This window comes from Neofelis nebulosa, chromosome 12 (genome assembly GCF_028018385.1).
Source record: "Neofelis nebulosa isolate mNeoNeb1 chromosome 12, mNeoNeb1.pri, whole genome shotgun sequence".
Taxonomy (NCBI): domain Eukaryota; kingdom Metazoa; phylum Chordata; class Mammalia; order Carnivora; family Felidae; genus Neofelis; species Neofelis nebulosa.
In genome coordinates, this window is record NC_080793.1 from 24,362,221 (window position 1) to 24,383,955 (window position 21,735).

The 21,735-nt window shown below is 39.1% G+C and overlaps 1 protein-coding gene and 1 long non-coding RNA gene across 12 annotated transcripts in view; one reads left to right on the plus strand and one right to left on the minus strand.

Moving 5' to 3' along the window:
* The window catches only part of PALM2AKAP2 (PALM2 and AKAP2 fusion), a 484,510-nt gene that overhangs the window by 422,901 nt on the left and 39,874 nt on the right, over window positions 1-21,735 (minus strand). The window lies entirely within an intron of this gene.
* Window positions 280-21,200, plus strand: LOC131491518 (uncharacterized). 2 transcript variants are annotated; one of them, XR_009251497.1, is made up of 3 exons: window positions 280-418; window positions 5,738-5,882; window positions 20,866-21,200. It is a non-coding gene; the product is annotated as an uncharacterized LOC131491518 (long non-coding RNA). The 2 variants fall into 2 exon arrangements; XR_009251498.1 differs by lacking the exon at window positions 5,738-5,882.

Here is a 21,735-nt window from a genome sequence, read left to right on the forward strand (position 1 = left end):
GATTCTCTCTCTCTCACTCTGCCCCCCTCCCCTGCTCATGTACTCTCTTTCTCTCTCTTAAAAAAAAACCTCTAATATATATATATATATATATATATATATATACACACATATATAAAATATATTATATTAATATATATTATATATTATATTTATTTAATAATTAAATAATTTATTTCTTAATTTTTAATAATTTATTAATAATTAATTAAATAATATATTTATAAATATATATAAACCTATTTATATTATATATATAAAGACAAGTAGATAGACAAATGCACTGTTTTTGTTAGTTCTTTAACAAACATTTGTTGGGAGAAGATGGTATACAAAACGAAGTGCTAACCACCAAACTACAACATTTCCTGTTAGTGGTTTGAAATGTAATGAACATTCATGTAACTACACTGAAAAGGTAAGCTTTCCATTCTTCTTATCTTTTCTTCTGTTTTCATTATTGTTTAAATCTAGAGTCTTTCACCTGGGATAGAACTCAGGGGATCCATAAACTTGCATAGGAAAAAAAATTATATATGTATTTTCACTACATTTCTCTAACTGAAATTTAGTATTTCTTTCAATTATGAATGTAGGTAACAAACCACAGTCAGATTAGCAGTTTCTGTGACTTTGTCACCAATAGAAATCACAGGTATTTTCACGTTATATTCCAGTTGTTACAGATATGTTGAAATTACTATTACATTCATCATGACTTGAATCATAACAAATTATTTCTTTGATTTCCTCTTAGGCTTAATATCTAATGCATGAATAAAAAGTACGTGTCTTATATACCACAGATTTGTTTTTCAAAATATTTTAATTTTTTTTAATGTTTATTTATTTTTGAGACAGAGAGAGACAGAGCATGAACAGGGAAGGGGCAGAGAGAGAGGGAGACACAGAATGTGAAGCAGGCTCCAAGCTCTGAGCTGTCAGCACAGAGCCTGACGCGGGGCTTGAACTCACGAACCGTGAGACCATGACCTGAGCCGAAGTCGGACGCTTAACCGACTGAGCCACCCAGGTGCCCCTGTTTTTCAAAATATTTTAATGACTGTATTTCAATATACTTCATAGGATCTTTTAGGGAATCCAGAGGCTTCACCAAACTGCCAAAGAGATCCATAGCACACAAGAAAGCTTAAGGACTCATGATCTATTCCCTGAGTTCCTCCTCTGAGACAATGTCCAAAGCCAAGGGCTGAGCTTTGAGACTTAGTTTCACTGATCCATCCACTTGCTGTGGGACAGTGTTTCCAGCCATGTGTTGGCAGCAGGTGAGACAGCACATGTCTGTGTTCTCCCGCGCGGCTGTCCTGCTTGAGTCACCCTGGAGAGAAAGTGGACGTATCCGCAATGAGTCTGAGCCTCTGTGCGTGTGTGCCTGGACTTCATTAATAGAGAAGGGAGTAATTTTACCGATGTGATCTCTACCTTTGCTAATGACAATAAAATAATAGTTTAAACTCAAAAAAAAAAAAACAGAGAAGGGAGTTTAAACATAATCTTCCGTTTGGATGAAAATCAAACTATACACATCCCAGACAGGAGGAAAGAGACTCACAGGACCAGGTGTAGCCAGAAGCACCTGGGAATCTTGGTGGACCATAAGGCAAATGTGAGTCATCAATGAAAACTAGTTAGTTCCAAGAGCAAACATGAAATATAAAATAACAATAGCATGTAAGAATTGGAAGAAAAAAAACCCTCTCTTCTTGCATGAATCTAGAGAGATAGGATTATTATTCCATCTTACAGACGAACGATTCAGAATGACCAAGGTGACTTTACCAAGTCACACAGATAGTAAATGAAGCATCCTCTCAAACCTAATGACACTAAGACTGTATCCATAATATAGTATTGCCACTTCCAGTAACGATATTCTTACAACAAAGTGCATCTCATTGCCTAAGACCAAAGAAACACTCTAACAATCAACCAAAGGAGTTTCTTTACCCTTTGGGGGGGTACACTTTTTTTTTAACATAGGTCCAGTTGTAATGGAGAACACTCACCTCTGAACTCACACACCTGGAGACGAGGCTAAGCCAGATAATGTTTGAATTTTAGAGTTCTGTGCTTTGGGGGTTCTCCACATGTCTCAGTGGGGTATGAAAAAGTCCAAATATAATTAGTTTGGATCATACCCAAGTGGCACCTGAAGCCCAGAAGTTCAATTGCTTTTCAAAGATCATACAATAAGTCAGAGTTTCCAAAAGCCAAACTCAGTGTCAGGGAACATGGGTTCCTTTCCTAAGAGGTAAGTGGTAATTAACTTCTGCCTGGTGAAGGACAAGGTCTATATCCATGAAACAGAAGAAAGCAGGTAATCTGGCTGGTTAAGGAACCTGACCCAACCTCTTCATGTAGTTTCTTGTTCTATACACCGTTCCCATCCCCATACCATTAGTCTCGTAATGTAGTACTTTGCCCTTCTCTTTCCTGGAACAGCGGTCTCCCTCTACTCTGGTACATTTGTGGAAAATGAAAGTGGTTTCACTTAAGCTAGTGCTTTTCACAGCAAGCCCTTCACAGACACAGTTTGGCAATATGTAATCTGGAATACTCACAGAGAGAAGCACCAGAGAGAGCTGATGTGGTTTCAGGCACAGAACGCCCTCTTTCAGTAACACAGACCCAGCACTTGGAGAGCTTTTTGGTGCATGGAGATTTCTAAACTGATGCTCCAGAAGTGAAGAGGGACTTCTGTAATCAGAGTTCCCAGGGCAGTTCTAAACCCGAAACTCAAATCTGCCTTTGCCATATTGCATTTCTCAGAGCTCTCACTTCAGAAAGCTGTACACACTGAATCTTACACTTAGATAAAATATTTCAAAGCAAACATGTTATTACTCATTGAAAAAAAAAAGTATTGATTCCCAGCCACCTATGACTTAGCATCTGTTACACTTATCAAACCAAACCATCGGCGGTAATTAAATTTTGGCTCGCCTCTAGCCAGAACAAAAAGCCACTATAACATTTGGGCCAACAATGATTTCCTCTTCCTAGAACTTTAATTTCCTCTGTCTATACCTTGTCACTGCTGGACACCAGCAAGGCCCATAGATGATCTCTCCTAGATAAGTATGTGCCCTGAGATATGGCGTCTATTTGAAAATCTTAATGATTATAAATGAAACCCAGTGTTATCAGCTTCCAGTACCAAGTGCTTTGCTTCTCTTAGATTGAGTGCAAAGCATGGTAAACAATGGAAAAGGTCACTGAAACAGATAATTTTTCATCTACTCTGAAATGAAATGTGGGCCCCGTTCATTTCAGAGGTTTTTAGGGGAATGAAAATTAAGGGTGCAACACTGGACAGATGTTATTTGAGGAACTACTGAAGTGTAAGGAACAGGAGCTAAGAAAGTAGTCAGAATCTTTTAAATGTTTAGTGCCTATTAAATGCCTCTTGCTAATGCTGTATTGTATAAAAGTGATGCACATGGTCGTTTTGTCCTCCACTTCCAGTGACTGGCATTGCAAAGAAATCCCTATGAAATCTTCTTGTGTATTCATCATGGCAACAGACATCATCCATGAGAGAAATCTCTCTCAAGCCTCAGAGCTAGGAAACACTGCTTTCTCCTTAAAAAATACGTTGTTTCTTTCATTTGGGTGTTTTGAATCTTGTAACCAATTATTGTTCCCTCTTCATTTTGGGCACCAACAAGCATACAGCCAAATTTGCAGCCCGCCTCTAGCAACTGAACAGAACAGTGTGACATACATATGCTGTGGACTAATCTTGCTCAGCTTTATTCTGCATTCCCAAAATTCATCTACCTTTTGTCTCGATTTTATCACCCATTTCTTTTTATCCAATTGTATTATTAAAATAACAAACAAACAATAAGGAAATAATATTTATTAAAATAAGCCATCTCAAAGCCTTTTTAGGATGAAACAGTTTTTCTACTAGGTTTTTCTGTTAATGTTATTAGTGTTCATAATTACTTGCTATAGTTAGAGGGCTTCAGAAAGTAGCAAAGATCTTCATAGATCTCTTCATAGAGAACCCTGCAGCAACATAATTTCAGTTAAGAACTAAAGGGTCCAGAAACCTCTAAGTTGGGTCCTGTGAAGCATAGAGTAGGTGGTTGGCCAATAAATTTACTTGTTCCTTCATCCACTAGGAACTAGCTCATCATTCTCTCCCAAATCTATCTCAGTTGCTTCCTTTCCTTAAGAATATAAATGTATTCAAGTCTTTCTTATGTACAAAAGAATCTTCCCTTGATCCTACATAACCTTCTAGCTATTGCCCAATGTCATTACTTTCCAACTCAAATTTCTGCAAGACATTTTTTTAAAGTTTTATTTATTCAAGCAATCTCCACATCCAACATGGGGCTCAAACTCATGACCCAGATATTGAGAGTAGCACATTCTTCTGACTGAGCCAGCCAGACATCCCTCTATAAAACTTCTGTGGCCCTCACTTGCCCTGTCATTCACTCAACACATGGGAATCTCACTTCTACCCCATCACTCCTGTGAAACATCTTTGTCAATGATAACCAATGGATAACTGGTACCCAATTCTAGCATCACTTCTCAGCATTTATCTTACTTAATTTTACTTGATACATACATCCATCGGACTTACTTAGTTACTTAATAATACTGAAGCACTTGACATTGTGAACCATTTTCTCTTTCTTGAAGCACTTTACTCCCTTAGATTCTGAGACACCACCCTCTCTTTGACATCTTTCCTATCTCCCTAACTTTGCTCATTCCTTTGCTTTTGCCTATACTTAAAATGTTGGTGCCCCTTCAGGATTTATCTAGGGCCCTTTTCTCTTCTCTCATCCATATCCCTGACTTCAACTATGTGTTGTCCAAATCCATATCACTTCTGATTTAAACCCTGATTGCATGGCCAAGTTCCTACCAGTTATTCCCTTGAATCTATTTGAAAAGTCTTAATGATTATAAATAAAATCTAAAAGTGCCTCAAATCTTAATGACTACAATAAAACACCACAGGAGCCTCAAACTCAGCATGCACACAACTAAACTCATCATCTTTCATCTAAATCTGTTCTTCCCTCCTGTATTTCTTACCTTAATGAAGATACGGACATCCATCCAATTATCATTTCCTCATCCTGAAGTAGTTTTCTCATTAGCTACATTCCAAAATTACAGTGGACAAACAATAATTTCTCTCAGTTACCTCCTCTGTTTTCTTTTTTTTAAGTTTATTTATTTATTTTTAAAGAGAGCACACAAGCAGAGGAAAAGCGGAAGGACAGAATGAGAGCGAGAGAGAGAGAGAGAGAGAGAGAGAGAGAGAGAGAGAGAATCTTAAGCATACTCTACACCCAGCACAGAGCCTAATCTCACAACTGTGAGATCATGACCTGAGCCAAAAGCAAGAGCCCAGTGCTTAACTGACTGAGCCCCCCAGGTACCCCTCCTTCTTTGTTTTCTTGGCACACTGTTCACAGATATGTCTTGAAATAAATAGAGGTAAAGCTGCCTGATTTTCTGACTAATACAGTTGATCACACAAGATGGTGGTAGGTGGGCTCTCTCAACCTTCTTCTGGGGATGTGAGGCTACTCCCTTACCTGAGGCAAAGCATGGATAGGACACTGACTTCTGTCCTCTTCCCAATTCCGTTGACTCTATAATTAGTGGAAATTCCTTCCAGAGTGTGACACTAGATCATTTGCCTCAATTTGGAGGATTGACCATTTTTTTGTCTTTTTAGTATCTTCTGGATATTTTAGTAAGAAATTTTGCATGGCAAACTGCCTTACAAGCTGACTTGATGTGGGAGTCCTTCATCATCATTCCGAAAATTTCTATAAGCATGGTAAACATGAAGAACATCATCTTAGGGAGACAAGACACAGGTAAGAATGGAAAAGTACAACTGGAGAAGAGGCATGCAAAATATCAACTTGTGTCCAGATAAGACTGAAAAGGAAGAAGCACTGACTAAGCAAAGTGATGGCAAAATATTCCCAGCAAAGAGGTGTGAAAACCTTTGTTCTTATATTTTAGAATTAGAACAATGATTGGAATGTGAAAGTTGAACTATCCTTGGGATGAGTGAGATGTTAACAGTAAATAACTCCATGACTCTAATTATAGATGGAATTCAGCTAACAAAATGATGAGATATGTAGTAAAAAGGAGAGATTAAAAAACAATTACTTCAAGCTTTTGCCATGATTAGATAATTAGATGAGCCTTGAGCCTATCAATACATAGTCACCAAAATTGGTAATTAATTTGATGATGACTATTACAAAGATAGACACACATTTTTCAAAAGAAAGTTGAAGTATCTGGGTGTCTTTTTTTTCTCTTGGTGTCTTTTACATACAATAAGCCTGAGATGTTTAGAAAGATTACAAATAAAATATAAAGGACTTAAAAGCACATTGGGCTTACATTCATCCACTAAATTTAAACATGTTAATTCTTCTTTTGGGGGTAAAATATAGTTGATTTTTAAGATGCAGGGATTCCTCTAGGAATTCAGGAAATTTTTCCTTTATACATATTTTCATAATTCTTTAAAATATATGATTAAAACAAAGAAGCAAGTCAGGCGCAAAGCCTACAGGGAGAAGGAGGCTGTCTATATGGAAAGATTTTCCCATAAGATATCCCCTCAATCTACTGAAATATGTTCTCACCAATTGTCTATATAAAGAAATTTGTTAAATACCTTAAACTTCCTACTAAAACCCCAGGAGGGCCACATGTTAGAAATAAGGGCACCCTAAGCCTAAAGAGAACACTGGACTAAGACTCTCTATTAAAACATAAAATCAGAGGCACCTGGGTGGCTCAGTCAGTTGAGCGGCTAACTTTTAATTTCTGTTCAGGTCATGATCTCATGGATCATGAAATCGAGCCCCACACTGGGCTCTGTGCTGATAGGGCAGAGCCTGCTTGGGATTCTCTCTCTCCTTCTCTCTGCCTCTCCCCTGCTCTGTCTCTCTCTCTCTCTCTCTCTCTCTCTCTCTCTCACTCAAAATAAACATTTTTTAAAAATAAAAAATAAAGAAAACAAGACCCCACGAAGTTAAGGGAGTATACCAGTAATTTAATTACCTGGTAGTAAAGCATTATTTATAAGAGTATAACTGAATCCAGAATCTCTACAATATATTGTCTTTAATGCACATTATATAATTTAAAATTCCTAGACAGATGAAGAAGGAAAATGTGACCCATAGTCAAAAGAGAAAAACAGTTCACTGAAATAGACCCACAGAAGACTCAGATATTGGAATTAGCACATAAAGACTTTAAAATAACTGTGGTATATCCAAAAAACCTACAGGAAAATATGGATATAACAGGTGAAAAGATAAGAAAATTCATAGAGCTAAGAAAGAATCAAAAAGAAATCCTGAAACTGAACACTAAAATATCTGAAATAAAAAATTTATTGGATGAGATTAACAGCAGACTCCACAATGCAGAAGCAAAAAACCATTGACTGTAAAGATGGGTCAAGAGAAATTAAAATAAAAGCATGATAAAAATAAAAATATTTAGAAAAAAATGAGTATTCCTCAGTGACATATGGGACAATATCAAGTACTATAATATATGAATAATTGGGATCCCACAAGGAGAGGATAAAGAACGGGGTGAAAAAAGTTTATATGTTGAGAGTCCAAAACCCTGTAGGACTATGCATATAAACTTTTGAACAAAATAAATAATGTAGTACTGGAAAATAATAACCTAAGTATAAAATAAATGTCCATGAATCCCTGTGGATACATATACATATATATATGAATTACTAAATAAATAAATGGTTGAGAAAAAATAAGTGTCCATACAGAATAATTCCAAATAAATTACCCTGATAGTCCCCTCTCAAGGAGGTGAAGTTTAACTCCTCATCCCTGAAAAAGGGGGAAAAGTAACGTTACAAAGAAGAAACTTGGCAAACACGACCTTGGTCAGGTGATCAAGGTTAACAGCATCAGTGATAAGTCATGTTGAATATGTGCACCCCTGTAATGATGAGACTGGCACCCCATCTTTGTGGTCTCCCTCCAAATAACCATAACCCTGATCTACTATGAGAAAGGCATCAGACAAACCCAAATTGAGGGAAACTCTATAAAATACTTGACCAGCACTCCTCAAAACTGTTAAGTTAATTTTAAAAAGTCCAAGAAACTGTGACAGATCAGGGGAAGCTGAGGAAGCATGACTGTACTGTGGTATTCTAGATGAGATCCTGGCACAGAAAAAAGGACATCAGGGGACAACTACTGAAATCTTTATCATGTGTGGGGTTTAGATAATATACCAGTGTTGGTTTCTTAGTTGTGACAAATGAACACTAGTAATGTAACATGTAAACAACGTAAGAAACAAGGTAAGGAGCCTATATGAACTCTGAACTGTCTTTGCAACATTTCTATAAATCTAAAACTATTTTACAATAAAAAATGTATTTAAATTTCAAAAGCAAAAACATGTGCAAAGCCTCAATGACTTGTGGGATAGTACCAAGCACTCTACTATGTGAAGAGCTGGAGTTTCAAAAGGAAAGGATAGAGAATGGAATGGGAAATGCATTGGAAAAAATATACGCTGAGAATCCTGAAGAACCCCAAGCAGGAAATATTACAAGACAACTACATCTCGGGACATTATCAGTCAAACTGCTGAAGACCAAAGAAAATGAGAAAATCCTAAAAGCAACCAAAGGAAAAAGGCATATTATATATAGGGGAGCAACAATAAAAATTATGACTTACTTAGAAATGTTGAAGGTGAAAGACAACAGAATGATGTCTTTAAAGTACTAAAAGGAAAAAAAAAACCTGTCAGCCTAGAATTCTATATTCAGGAAAAAATATTCTTCAAAACTGAAGAATGTCTCAGATAAAAACCAGGAGAATTTGTCCCCATCATAAACATGTTACATAAAAACAAGTGGAAAGAATTTCTACAAGCTGAAGGAAAATGATACTAGATGTTAGCTTGTGAGTCAAAAAAGAAATTATAGAGAAATAAGAAAATAACTTCCAACTAAAAAATTGAAATTATTGAAAATAATTTCAAACTAAAAGCTTTTCTATCAACCTGGGGATTTTGGTCTTAGGAATCCTTTTAAAATTCCCAAGGTAAGGATGAAGGGGAGGAAAGATGAAAGTACCAAAATAAGACACAGATATATAAGAAGAGTGGCATTTTAGAAGGAGGTCTTGAAAAGTAGAGTTTCATACACACACACACACACACACACACACACACACACACACTCCTCATATTTGTTTCTCCAGGACATGACACTCCTACTCTTCTTGCACTAAAGTCATATGCACACCACCATGATATAATGAAATGTTTCTAATTGCAAGACCTGGAGAGTGGAACTAACAGGAAGGTACATTGTGTGGCTGACACAGGCTGGGGGGGAGGACAGACATACTGAGAGCCCTCAAGAACTGCGCTTTAATTCCTGAAAATGTAACTAGATTTAAAGAGCCATCATTTTATTAAGCAACCAAGAATCCACAAGAGAACCTTGTTCTGTACAGTTTAGTTTTCAAATATCTATTGTCTTTATAATATTTAGTTCCCATAACAAGGAGTTTGGGAGCTATTTTACACCTCACATAAATGAAAACACAACTTAATAATATGTTTGAATTATCCTTTATGAAGTAGGTCACTCTTCCCTGGCTTCCAAGAGTAAAGATGCTTAAGTTTGTCAATCTCATTCACACAACATAATACTGGGGTACCTGGGTGGATCAGTCGTTTAAGCATCCAACTCTTGATTTCAGCTCAGGTGTTGATTTCAGGGTTGTGCGTTCAAGCTCCACATTGGACTCCATGCCTAGTGTGGAGCCTACTGAAAGAGAAGAGAAGAGAAGAGAAGAGAAGAGAAGAGAAGAGAAGAGAAGAGAAGAGAAGGAAAAGAGAAAAGAAAAGAAGGAAGAAGGAAGGAAGGAAGGAAGGAAGGAAGGAAGGAAGGAAGGAAGGAAGGAAGGAAAAGAAAGAAAGGGAAAGAAAGAAACAAACAAACAAACAACAAACAAACAAGAAACAAAGAAAGAAAAAAATCTAATACTACAAGCTATTTGGTCCTCACATATCATGTTCAAACTCACATGACTATCAGATTTATAGAATCATTCCTTGACATTTATATCAAGATATTACTGATTTGCAGACTCTTGAGACCACAGATAATTAGATTCACTAGCTATTTTTTTTAAATATTAAGGAACTGGCTAAAGAAAAATATTTTTGGATTTTAAATTATGTATGACCACGAAAAATTTCAAATTCATATTTTAAAAGATAAGACTACGCTTATCTGCCTTATAAACACTTTTTGACAACCTCTGATCCTGTTCTGATTTTCCAAAAATATAAAGATTTTATCTATTCACATGGAACTGCCAAGTTATGCCAACTAAAATGAAAAGTCTGGTTTTGCTCTGTAGATTGGCCTGTTTCACACACAGGTTGCTCAACTCCAGTTCTGTTTTGAAGGAGGACGTGTAAAAGAATGAGGCCCTCACTTCTGGCATTATGTTCAGCCCTACACTGTGTCTTTGCACTGTGAAGCTGTTACTCAGAGTGGGGTCTATAGACCACCAGCAGCAGCAGCCTCTCGTGGGAAGCTTGCTGGGAACACAGACTCTCCAATCCCACCCCACATTTACAGATTCAGGATCTGCCTTTTAACACTATTTCCAGGTGATAGCTATGCACTTCACAGCATGAATCTCTGAGGAAATGAGACCTTGTTGCTGGTGTCATTAACTTTAAATGCTGGGCACTTCCCTCTTGGAAGATAAGAAGTTAAGGAAAGCATTGGAAGGATGGAGAACTCCTGATTGTTTCTAGATCAGCTTTACTGTTTCTCTAAATGGCTAATCTGTACAGTCTGGCAGATCTTAATGCCTTTCAAAAGTTAGAGGGGTTTGATAGTATTTCAACAAAGATGGCTAAAACAAATCAAATACTGTGTCTAAAAAAAGCCTAGCAGTGACCTGTAAATCTTAAGTGTTTGTGTTTGTCTGTTCTGTTTGCTTTTTTCCTTTGTTTTGTCTGACCTTATTAGTGATCCCACTTTGCAAAGTCATCTGGAAAACTGAGTCTCTGATTCCTCAAGGGGGCAGCCAACCACCACGATACTGATGGTAACATTCATGGTCCTGGAGGTAGCGTTAGCCATAGGTTCATCATTGCAAACAAAAACATGACTGTCAATTATTCAAACTAGTTTTAACATTGGAGTTGGCTTGGCAAGTGTTTTAGAAAGTGACTTAAGAAGTTGTTAAGATGGGGGCGCCTGGGTGGCTCAGTCGGTTGAGCGTCTTGACTTCTGCTCCAGTAAAGATCAAGATCTCATGGTTCAGTTCATGAGCTCAAGCCCCACATCAGGTGCACTGCTATCAGCCAATCAGCACAGAGCCTGTTTCAGATCCTCTGTACCCCTCTCTCTGTGCCCCTCCCCAGCTTGCACGCGCTCTCTCTCTCTCTCTCTCTCTCAAAAAATAAATAAAACATTTTTTTAAAAGTTGTAAGATGACTAGTCCAGACATTAAAAACAAAGTGCTTGTGTGCTAAATTAATTTCAGGGGCTAAGAATTAGGCTTGAATTTTGACCTCATATAGAATGCCTGAGCTCTTAGATTCATTTAGGCTCCTGTCACTTGCTATGTGCTTCAGACAGTATCCCATCAAAACTTCTGCCAGCATAACACTTAGCACACTTTATTATATAATAACCTGGATAACCTGGCCAATTATGTTTGTTCCTCATTAGACTATGGACTCCATGAAGGCAGGGACTGTCGTATTCCTTTTTGTATCACAGGTACCTAGAACAGTGTACCAGTGCACATAGTAGGTACTTAATAATTATGAGTGAAGTGAATGAATAAATGAACATAATTGACAGAGATATGGAAGCACTTAAAGTAGGACAAGCAGTCTAAATAACTCACTAGGTATAAAATACTATATAAAATGGAGTAAAATATCTTTAAAGCCCATCTATTCAGAACTTGTAACACACCTTTTGATTAGACCATATTTTGTGCTTTTGTGCTATCTGTGAAGAAGATTAAACAAGATGGGATAGATTTTATTGATTTGACAGCAATTTAGGAAGGATTCTTTTAGATGCTATTGATAAGTTAAATCACCACTTATATTTAAACAGTAGGTCAAATACAATGAAGTTCTATTCACAAAAACAGAATTTTTGCTAGTAAATTCCTTCCTATTAGGAGAAGAAATAAAATTTCATTTCCTTAAATAAAATTCTAATTGAGCCACCTCATCACTGAGATTGGTGCTCTCTCTGAGGAGTCAAATTTGGGCAATTTTTATTCTAAGTTACAAGAAAAATGACATTTTCAATGGGAAGCAGACTGACACTTCAGTAGCCTGCGGCAATGGAGATTCTCCTTCTTGAATAAGCTCATAACAATTATCAAACAGCTTCTTCTAATTTTGGAGCCTTGAGCTTCAATGACCAGAATGTGTAAACAGACACAAAGTTGCCAAGTTCCATCCTGGAAACCTGAAGTGTATTTTTCCTTACACTTCAAACACTTCTATCCTTCGCACACTCTGTGAGTTGGGATCCCAGCTGGAAGTAGATGGCATGCTTACGCTGGAGAATTAGAGGAGCTTAATAAAGGGACTGCTTTACAAAGGCATGGGCAGAGTTATGGGAAACCAACAGGGATGGTGAAACACCAGGGGCTAACCAAGTGGGGAGACCAGTCATAGCCTCACCTACTCCTGAAGGGGCAAGGGGAGGGAGAGGTCACCAGAACCAGGAGGGAACTAGATGTAGAGTGTAGGAGTGGGCTGCAGGCAGGAGCTGTGGCCTTCAGATGAGGAAAGCAGACAATGCCAACTCCCTGCCCTGTAGGAAGGGAGACCATAGAGTAAGTCCACTGATGTCACTCTCCTTCTACCCTGGGCTCTTCTGCTGGTGCTTTGCACTGACCCAACCCAAAGGGCGAGAAAGCCTCACTGCTGTAGTCCACACAGGCCAGCCTCAAAGGACGTTAAGCAGGGGAGGAAGGTACAGAATGGATTTGAACGGTGAGACAGAGAATACCCACTATGCACTCCTCCTCCAAAATTCTTCTGCTCTGAAGTATTTATAACATCATTTGCAAACTTATTCTGCCATATACGTTGCTAACAATCGATTGGGAAAAAAAAAGATCTATAATAATAAATTTTCCAGAAACAATGAATGACATTTGCTAGTTCCTAGTATTTTCATGGGAATGTAAGATTCACCGATTCTTTCACTCGGAGACATGGTAAAGGCAAGTTTTCTCTATATCTCCCTGAAACCTGCCAAAAATGAATGAAAAGAATGAAAAACCGGGGGTGGGGGGGGGAGGAATTTGTTGACTATGAAAGTAGCAGAATTAAGATTCCCAAATCACAGACTATAAGAATGATCTGCCAAAAAGAGTAAAAATTTTATTAAAGCAGTGGACAGCGCAAAAAGGTGAATCTATACCTCTAGAGATGTCAATTGGCTTTCAAAAATTGCTAAGTAAAGAGAGAGCCCACAGAGGCCCAACACTGGAATGGCGACGAGTGGTACCACCAAGTCACAAGAGACATGGGAAACAGGTGTGTGGAGGGGCTGGGTCCATATCAGACAGTGCAAAAAGGAAGTGTCACTGATGGAGGTACTACTGTGTGAACTCACTCTCTCTCTCTATTATCAGTGAAAGTCTGACATTTAAAAACTTAATGTAGAGGGGCGCCTGGGTGGCTCAATCAACTGAGCGTCCAACTCTTGATTTCAGCTCAGGTCATGATCTCACGGTTCATGGGTTCGAGCCCCAAGTCCGGCTCTGTGCTGATAACAGATTGGGATTCTCTCTCCCTCTCTCTCTCTCTGCCCCTCTCCCGCTCACTCTGTCTCTCAAAATAAACTTTTTGAAAAATTAAAAACTTAATATAGAGGACTAGTCTGGACACACAGAGGGTTGTCATAGTCTACCACAGTCTAGCCATAGTCTGGAGGTAAGAGATGTAGTGAAACAAGAAGGAAAGTTAACAATTACCTTTGTAGATGACTTGACCTTTCCCCTCTGTTCACAGATGCTCAACAGAGTCAACCACATAGTGACAAATAAGCACCAAATATCCGTCTGCTCCCCCCACTTCAACATACACACGTGCACACACACACACACACACACACACACACACACACACACAGTGTGTGATCTATCTCAGTGACCTGCTTACATACTACAAGGCACTTTTATTTTTATTTATTTATTTTTTTTAATTTTTTTTTCAACGTTTTTTATTTATTTTTTTTTGGGACAGAGAGAGACAGAGCATGAACGGGGGAGGGTCAGAGAGAGAGGGAGACACAGAATCGGAAACAGGCTCCAGGCTCCGAGCCATCAGCCCGGAGCCTGACGCGGGGCTCGAACTCACGGACCGCGAGATCGTGACCTGGCTGAAGTCGGACGCTTAACCGACTGCGCCACCCAGGCGCCCCTACAAGGCACTTTTAGAGCAAAAGACACGGTACAGTTTTAAGAAACATTTATGGGACAAAATATCTCATCTAAAGTCACTGTCTTCCCCAAACACTGTCTCCCACTTATTCTTGGGCAAATAGAAGGCTTGGATAAATTACCTCCATTCAGAAATGAGTAATAAATGCTGTCAACATGCATAGACCCTTTATGTTTGATCATTATTTTTTAAAAAGAGAGGAAAGATTTACAAGCAAAAGGCATGTAAGCATATTCAGAAAAATAACACAAGAAATAAATAAAATTTTCAGATCAATCCTCCATGCACTCAAAGAAATTAAAGAAAAACAACTCTTTTTAAAAATGTGCAAAATGAGACTCATAAATATGGAGAACAAACTGAGGAGGGCTGGAGGGGTTGTGGGAGGGCAGATGGGCTAAATGGGTAAGGGGCATTAAGGAATCTACTCCTGAAATCGTTTCACTATATGCTAACTAATTTGGATATAAATTTTAAAAAATAAAAAATAAAATTAAAAATAAATAAAAATAAATTTTAAAAAAAGGAACAAAATGTGCAAAATGAGTGGCGCCTGGGTGGCTCAGTTGGTTAAGCACTGGATGTCAGCTCAGGGTCTGTGGGTTCAAGCCCCACATCAGGCTCTGTGCTGACAGCTTAGAGCCTGGAACCTTCTTCAGATTCTGTGTCTCCCTCTCTCTCTGCCCCTTCTCAGCTCACGCTCTGTCTCTCTCTCTCTCTCTCTCTCTCTCTCTCAAAAATAAATAGACATTAAAAATTTTTTTAATAAAAAAACTTAAAAAAATAAAGTGAAATAAAAATGTGCCAAATGAGCTGGACGAATCAGAAAACAAATAGAAGATGACAATAAAACCATTACAGAAATGAAATCTACATAAAATAAGTAAGAACTAAACAAATATTGCTAAAAAAAAAAAAGTCAGTTGCCTAGAGGATAGACTTTAAACTGTAACGAAAACTTACAGGAAAAAAATGTAAGCAATTGAAGATAGTTATGGAGGGTACTAACTAATAGATGTACCTATAGTAGATAAAGAGGACAAGGAGGCTGTTTAATTGAAAGCCATAAAGAAAATGTCTTTACAAAAAATAAAGGAAAATATAAGTCTTCAGATTCTCCTATTTTCCAGGAGAAACTGACACAGTGACTTGCAGTAAGAAATATCACAGCAAAGTTATTAAAGTTTCATGTTCAAATATAATTCTATCAGCACCAATGCAAAAAAAAAAAAAAAAATGCCAGAGTGGGAGGGGAGAGAGGAGGTAAGCCAGGTACAAAGAGGAAATAATCAGGCTAGCCTCACACTTTTCCAGAGCAACAGTCCATGCCAGAACACAATGGAACAATGCCTTATAGAATTATGAGGGAGGAAAATACATGAATCTATAATTTTACAAACATCCAATTTGTTTGTTCATAGAAGCAACAGAAAGGCATTCAGAATATAACACCCTTGGGCCCTGTTTGAAAACAGTACCTTACTATTAAACACTAAGTCAACACAAAATGCTCAGGAAAGAGGATGCCTATGAGGAAGGGGCTGGTGGGGATCTTGACTTTATCCAGATCGCAGACTAACACTAAGCCCACAAAGCATGGTGCTGCCTCAGGACCTTTGCAACTGCTCTTCCTTCTGCATGACTCATCTCCTCACTTTGTTCAAGTCTCTGTTCAAACTCTCCCACTCAGAAACCTGCCTCCTGACTACTCTATCAAAAATAACCTTCCCTCATCACCCTCTAAACTCCTAATGTGTTTTATTTTTAGTCTTGAAAGTAACGTATATACACATTGTCTCTCTTTCATGAAATAGAAGCTCTGTGAGGGGAGGATCTTTCTCAGTTTTGTTCACTGCTGTATTCTCAATGCTTAGAACAGCACCTGCTGTGGGGCACTTGGGTGGTTCTCTCAGTTCAGCATCCCACTTCAGCTCAGGTCAGGATCTCGCAGTCTGTGAGTTCAAGCCCCACATCAGGCTCTGTGCTGACAGCTCAGAGCCTGGAGCCTGCTTCAGATTCTGTGCCTCCCTCTCTCTCTGCCCTCCCCCGCTTGCGCTCTGTCTCTCCTTCTCTCTCAAAAATAATCATTAAAAAAATGTTTAAAAGAACAGTACCTAGTGCAATCAAGTGCATTCAGTTGACTGAATGGACTGGGAGGATTATGTTTACAATTCAAAATTGCAAATGTTAAAACTTTGAAAATGTAAAACTAACAGTATAACTGCGACAAATGGTAAAAGGAGGGCTGAGTGGTATAGTCTCATTTCCTCAGTTGTAAGGAATCAGTCAATAAAGTCAAAATTGGACAAACTCTACAAAAACCTCCTTGATCGCTTTTTAAAGTTAATTAGGTATTTTAAGTTTTGCCTTCGCAAATAATTTTCATTCTCTTCTGGATTCAAGCTTGCTGTTTGTATTTTATGGCTCCCTATTGCTGTCTGAAAAAAATGACCAGTAGCCCAGAGGCCCTCAGTCCAGGAAGGGCAAAAGCACAGACTGACCACTGATAGAGTGGTCACATAAAGTTAGAGGCACCAAGTATAAGTGTATTACTCAGATATAAATCTATAATGTGGCTAGGGTTGTCACGGATTGAGGAAACAGGGACTCAAATATTCCTTGTGGCAATGTACTCTGACAATATATAGAAAAAATCATGAAATGCATACTCACTTATTAAGCGATTCCATTTCTGGAAAGTAGTATACAGATTCACTTGCAGGATGTACAAAGATGTTCATTGCAACATTGCATATAATAGCAAAAAAAAAAATGGCAACAAACCTAAATCTTCATCAAAGGGGACTGATGAACTATATTCCAAAAGTAACTGCTAAGCAGCTAACAAAAGCATATGTGATAGGTGTGTATATATCGATATATAAAAGTATGCACAATATATGAAGAGGAAAAAGCAAGGTACAGAATAACAAATGTGGTAGGATTTAATTTTTTTATTTTTATTTATTTTTTTTATTTTTTTATTATTTTTTTTTTTTTTATTTATTTTTGGGACAGAGAGAGGCAGAGCATGAACGGGGGAGGGGCATAGAGAGGGAGACACAGAATCGGAAACAGGCTCCAGGCTCCGAGCCATCAGCCCAGAGCCTGACGCGGGGCTCGAACTCACGGACCGCGAGATCGTGACCTGGCTGAAGTCGGACGCTTAACCGACTGCGCCACCCAGGCGCCCCGGATTTAATTTTTTTAAAAGGAAGTATTTAAACTTATATAAGTATGTGCTTCCAACTCTGTCTTGTTGCATGGAAAATAGGAAGGATACCTCCAAACTGTTCGTGGTAATGCTCTAGGGACTAAGACTTGGGGGAAAGAGTAGGGAAAGGGATAGCTTTATTTCATAAACTGAACCCCAAGCCATTTGAATTGTTGTAAAAAGCATACATTACTTTCATCACAAAAATTAATTTTTAAAGGCCTTACACATTCTCAAACATAGTTATTCAATGCCTACAACGTGCCAAACACATAAAATGGCACACTTTGTGTAACAGGACAGACATAGCCAAGGAAAATGGCTCAAGGTCATATGGCACCCATAGTCACATTGAGACTAAACAGAAAGTTCCTTGAAGACAGGATCAGGTCACCATTTATCCCCAGGACCTATCGCAGTGCTTGGCACATATAAAATATTCAGTATGTTTGCTGCATAAGGGTGAACGCACGAATGAAGGCATATGCTAAGAACCAGAAGTCAACTGTGATTCAGTCCCCCTTCCACGCTTATCCCCTCATGAGCCTAGATTTGTTTCTGTGAAAAAGCAAACTTTAGCTTAGATGCTTCGTGATCTCTTCTGGATGCTTGAAACTTGTCCCGTGGCTAAGTGTCTGTGAAAGCAGGCCCCTGACAGGCAATGGGAAATGTCATTTTTCTGAGTCCCATCAGATCAGTTCTGAGGCCGCCATCCGTGTTGTCAGAGCCCCAGTGCTGGCAGAGATGGCAACAATTAAAAGAGTTCCCGTGCTATGTCCTCTGTGCCTTTCAGCTCTCATACTGTTTTGAAGACTGTGTTCTAGAGAAGCGTCCAGCAAAACCTATAGGTGTGGTACCAAATTAGTAACCGCATACGCTGAAGTTTGTTCCCACATACACATTGTTCTCACACTCCACCCAACAAGGAGGGCAGCCAAGTACAGTCAGGACCGTCTTTGCTTGTTATGCATGTTTTCTCCTATTTCAACTAAGATGCTCTTGTTTTTTGAAAACCAATAAGGCTCGTGAATAAATGATCGTATTCTTATTTTCACTCCATTTCATTTAAAATTAGTGACCTCGAGGGGCGCCTGGGTGGCTCAGCTGATTAAGCGTCCGACTTTGGCTCAGGTCATGACCTCACATGAGTTCAAGCCCCGCGTTGGGCTCTGTGCTGACAGCTCAGAGCCTGGAGCCTGCTTCGGATTCTGTGTCTTCCTCTCTCTCTGACCCTCCCCAGCTCACGTCTGTCTCTCTCAAAAATGAATAAACATTAAAAAGTTAAAAATTAAAAATAATAATAAAATTAGTGACCTCGGCTTATTCAAAACTATCAGGTACTGGCACACCACAAGCTGGCTGGTTTTTAAAACTGATAATACCCCTTCTCCTATTGCAAACGTTTGCAGTATTCTGATGCTTGCCTATGACACATTTTCTATGTCATCCATTTTACATACCTCCAGAAGGAAAGGCAATTTTAGCTTTTTGTACTTTGAAGCTTTGAAGACACAAAACACAAATAATTACCATCACACCCATTCATAAAGCTCCTTGTGGCACCCCATTGCACTTAGCAGCATCTCTAAACCATCTTTTCCTCACTGCCAAAACTCCAGCCATACTCCCCTTCTTTCAGTTCTTCTAACCTGCCAAGGATCTCTGCTGCCCCAGGGCCTTAGCATGTGCCATTTTCTCAGCCCAGAGTGCTTCCTCCCTCTACTCCTCACCAAGCCAACTCCTACTCATCCTTTAGATCTCACATTAGATATCAGCTCCTCAGAGGGGCTTTGTTGACCTCCTAATCTAACCTATATTCCCTTCCTGTTATTTCCTCTGCATCATTTCCCTCATGGCATTTATTGCACTTTGTATTTGTATATTCATTTGTATATTCATTCATTCATACAAATGATTCATTTGTATTTGTATATTCATTTACCGCTTTAACATCTATCTTTTCATTAAACTATGAACTTCAGATGATGAGAATCATGCCTGCTCTGTTGACCAGTGCTAATCTCAACAAGTATTTGTTGGTTAGATGAAAAAATTAAGCAAATGAATTTTATCCCCCCCTTTCAATTCTTTTCCATAAACATAAGTTGAAAATGATAAGGAAGGAGAATGGAGTTATATCTTAGATGGGATTTTTGAGAGGGTTTAGATAGAGGGGAAGAACAGGATTTGAGAAATTTGGTTACACCCAAGACAGGAAAAGGTAGTATTCTGAAAGAAGAGAAAAAGAGTTAAAAAGTGAATTATATTAATGAAGCAATGGAAGTGGGAGAGTGAACAGATTAGACAGCTGGAAAGGCAGGAGGTTAACTGGAAGGTGAGGAGGACCTTGAAATGTCACAGGGGGACAGGAAAGCCAGGGCCAGGCTGATCAGGAGAGAAGGGGGCTGGCTGGGACACCAATCTGAACCCTGCAGAAGGACAGGGAAGAGCATGATACGGAAAGCCTGTGTTCACCAGGAATTCCACGCGGGAGGTAGGCACACCTGGAACAAAAACTTAGCTGGAGGATGGAGAGAAGATGAGGGAAAGGTCTGGGGAAGGAAGCTTACAAATCCTGTGTGCCGTTCCTCAGTTACTGAATGCTCAAGTTGTAAGTCTGGAAGGCATGTTATACATTAGAGTATTCATGTGAGATGGTTAAGATGAGAACTACTGTCCTGGCAAACAGCCAGGGTACCCTTTAACCTCCCACCGTGGGACGACTAGACCTACATTCATCCTCTTATAAAGGACAGTTTCCATGTCTAAAAAAAAAAAAAATGGCATCGGCCAATAAGAACAGAACATGCCAGAAGCCAAGTCGTCCAGCTTCTGCTCTGTGTACTCAAGCCTGCTATGTCTCCTGGTTGCTTCTGAACATCTACAATGCTATCCTGAGAATTGTGTTACTCTCAGTTGCCCTGGGGGCATTAAGTTTCTTTATAAATTGTCTGGGGGGAAATAAAACACCTTGGCACCAACCTGAGACCCCACAAAATGTCAACAAGGACTCCTGGAGACCACAATAATAATAATAGATAATAGATAATATTTATAGATAGTAGATGATATTTATTGAGCTTTCTTTGTTCCAGGCTCGAAGACCATCATATGTACCAATTTGTTTGATCTTCACAAAAATCTCATGAAATAGTTATCATTCCTGTTTCCAGAAACGAGGCCCAGAGAGACTGACGTCATTCAGCAAAATGCACAAGGACTCAAGCCCAGAAAACCGATTCCAGAGACTTGACAATTAACTCCTTGAATTCATATATACCTTACAATTTACAGAGCCCTTTAGAAGATACAGAAATATTATCTGATCCTCTCAACAATGCTTAGAAGTAAGTCAGGAACATCTTTGTCTCCATGGTACACATAGGGAAACTGAGGCTCGGAGATATTAAATTACTGGTACAGAAAATCAGTAACACTAGTGCCAGCCAAGTCAGGGGCTGAAATCTACAACTCCTCACTCCTAAAATGCTGCACCACCTCTTACTTCTGCTTTAGCAGCCTTGTTGGTGAGGATTAAATTACATTTACACAATCAGATATGCAGAGGGATGACAGCTGCATCTACGGTTTATTGGGTTTGGCATGAAGATCCCGACACCTGAAAACTGGTCGTTATCTCTAGGCTGAAATATGATTTCTTACAGCCCCAATGTCAGGAAGTATCCGTGGGAAGAGAACAGGAGGCGGAGAAGCTGACCAAGTGAGCAGTATCTAATAGCTGGCTCCAGAATTCACCCTTTCTTGGAGCCTGTCGCCCGTCAAAGTGGCCCTGCTGCGGCAGGAGCCTGAGAGAGTGACCAAAAGGCAACGCCGGGATGCAAAGGCTGAGGGGAGAGAAACCCCAGTTCGAACCCAAGACCGAAGCCCTTTATTGTGTCTTTTCTGGTTAACGCCCCTCCTGCCTCCCTGCCCTCTCTTCCCCACCCCTCCCATGCTGTGCCCAC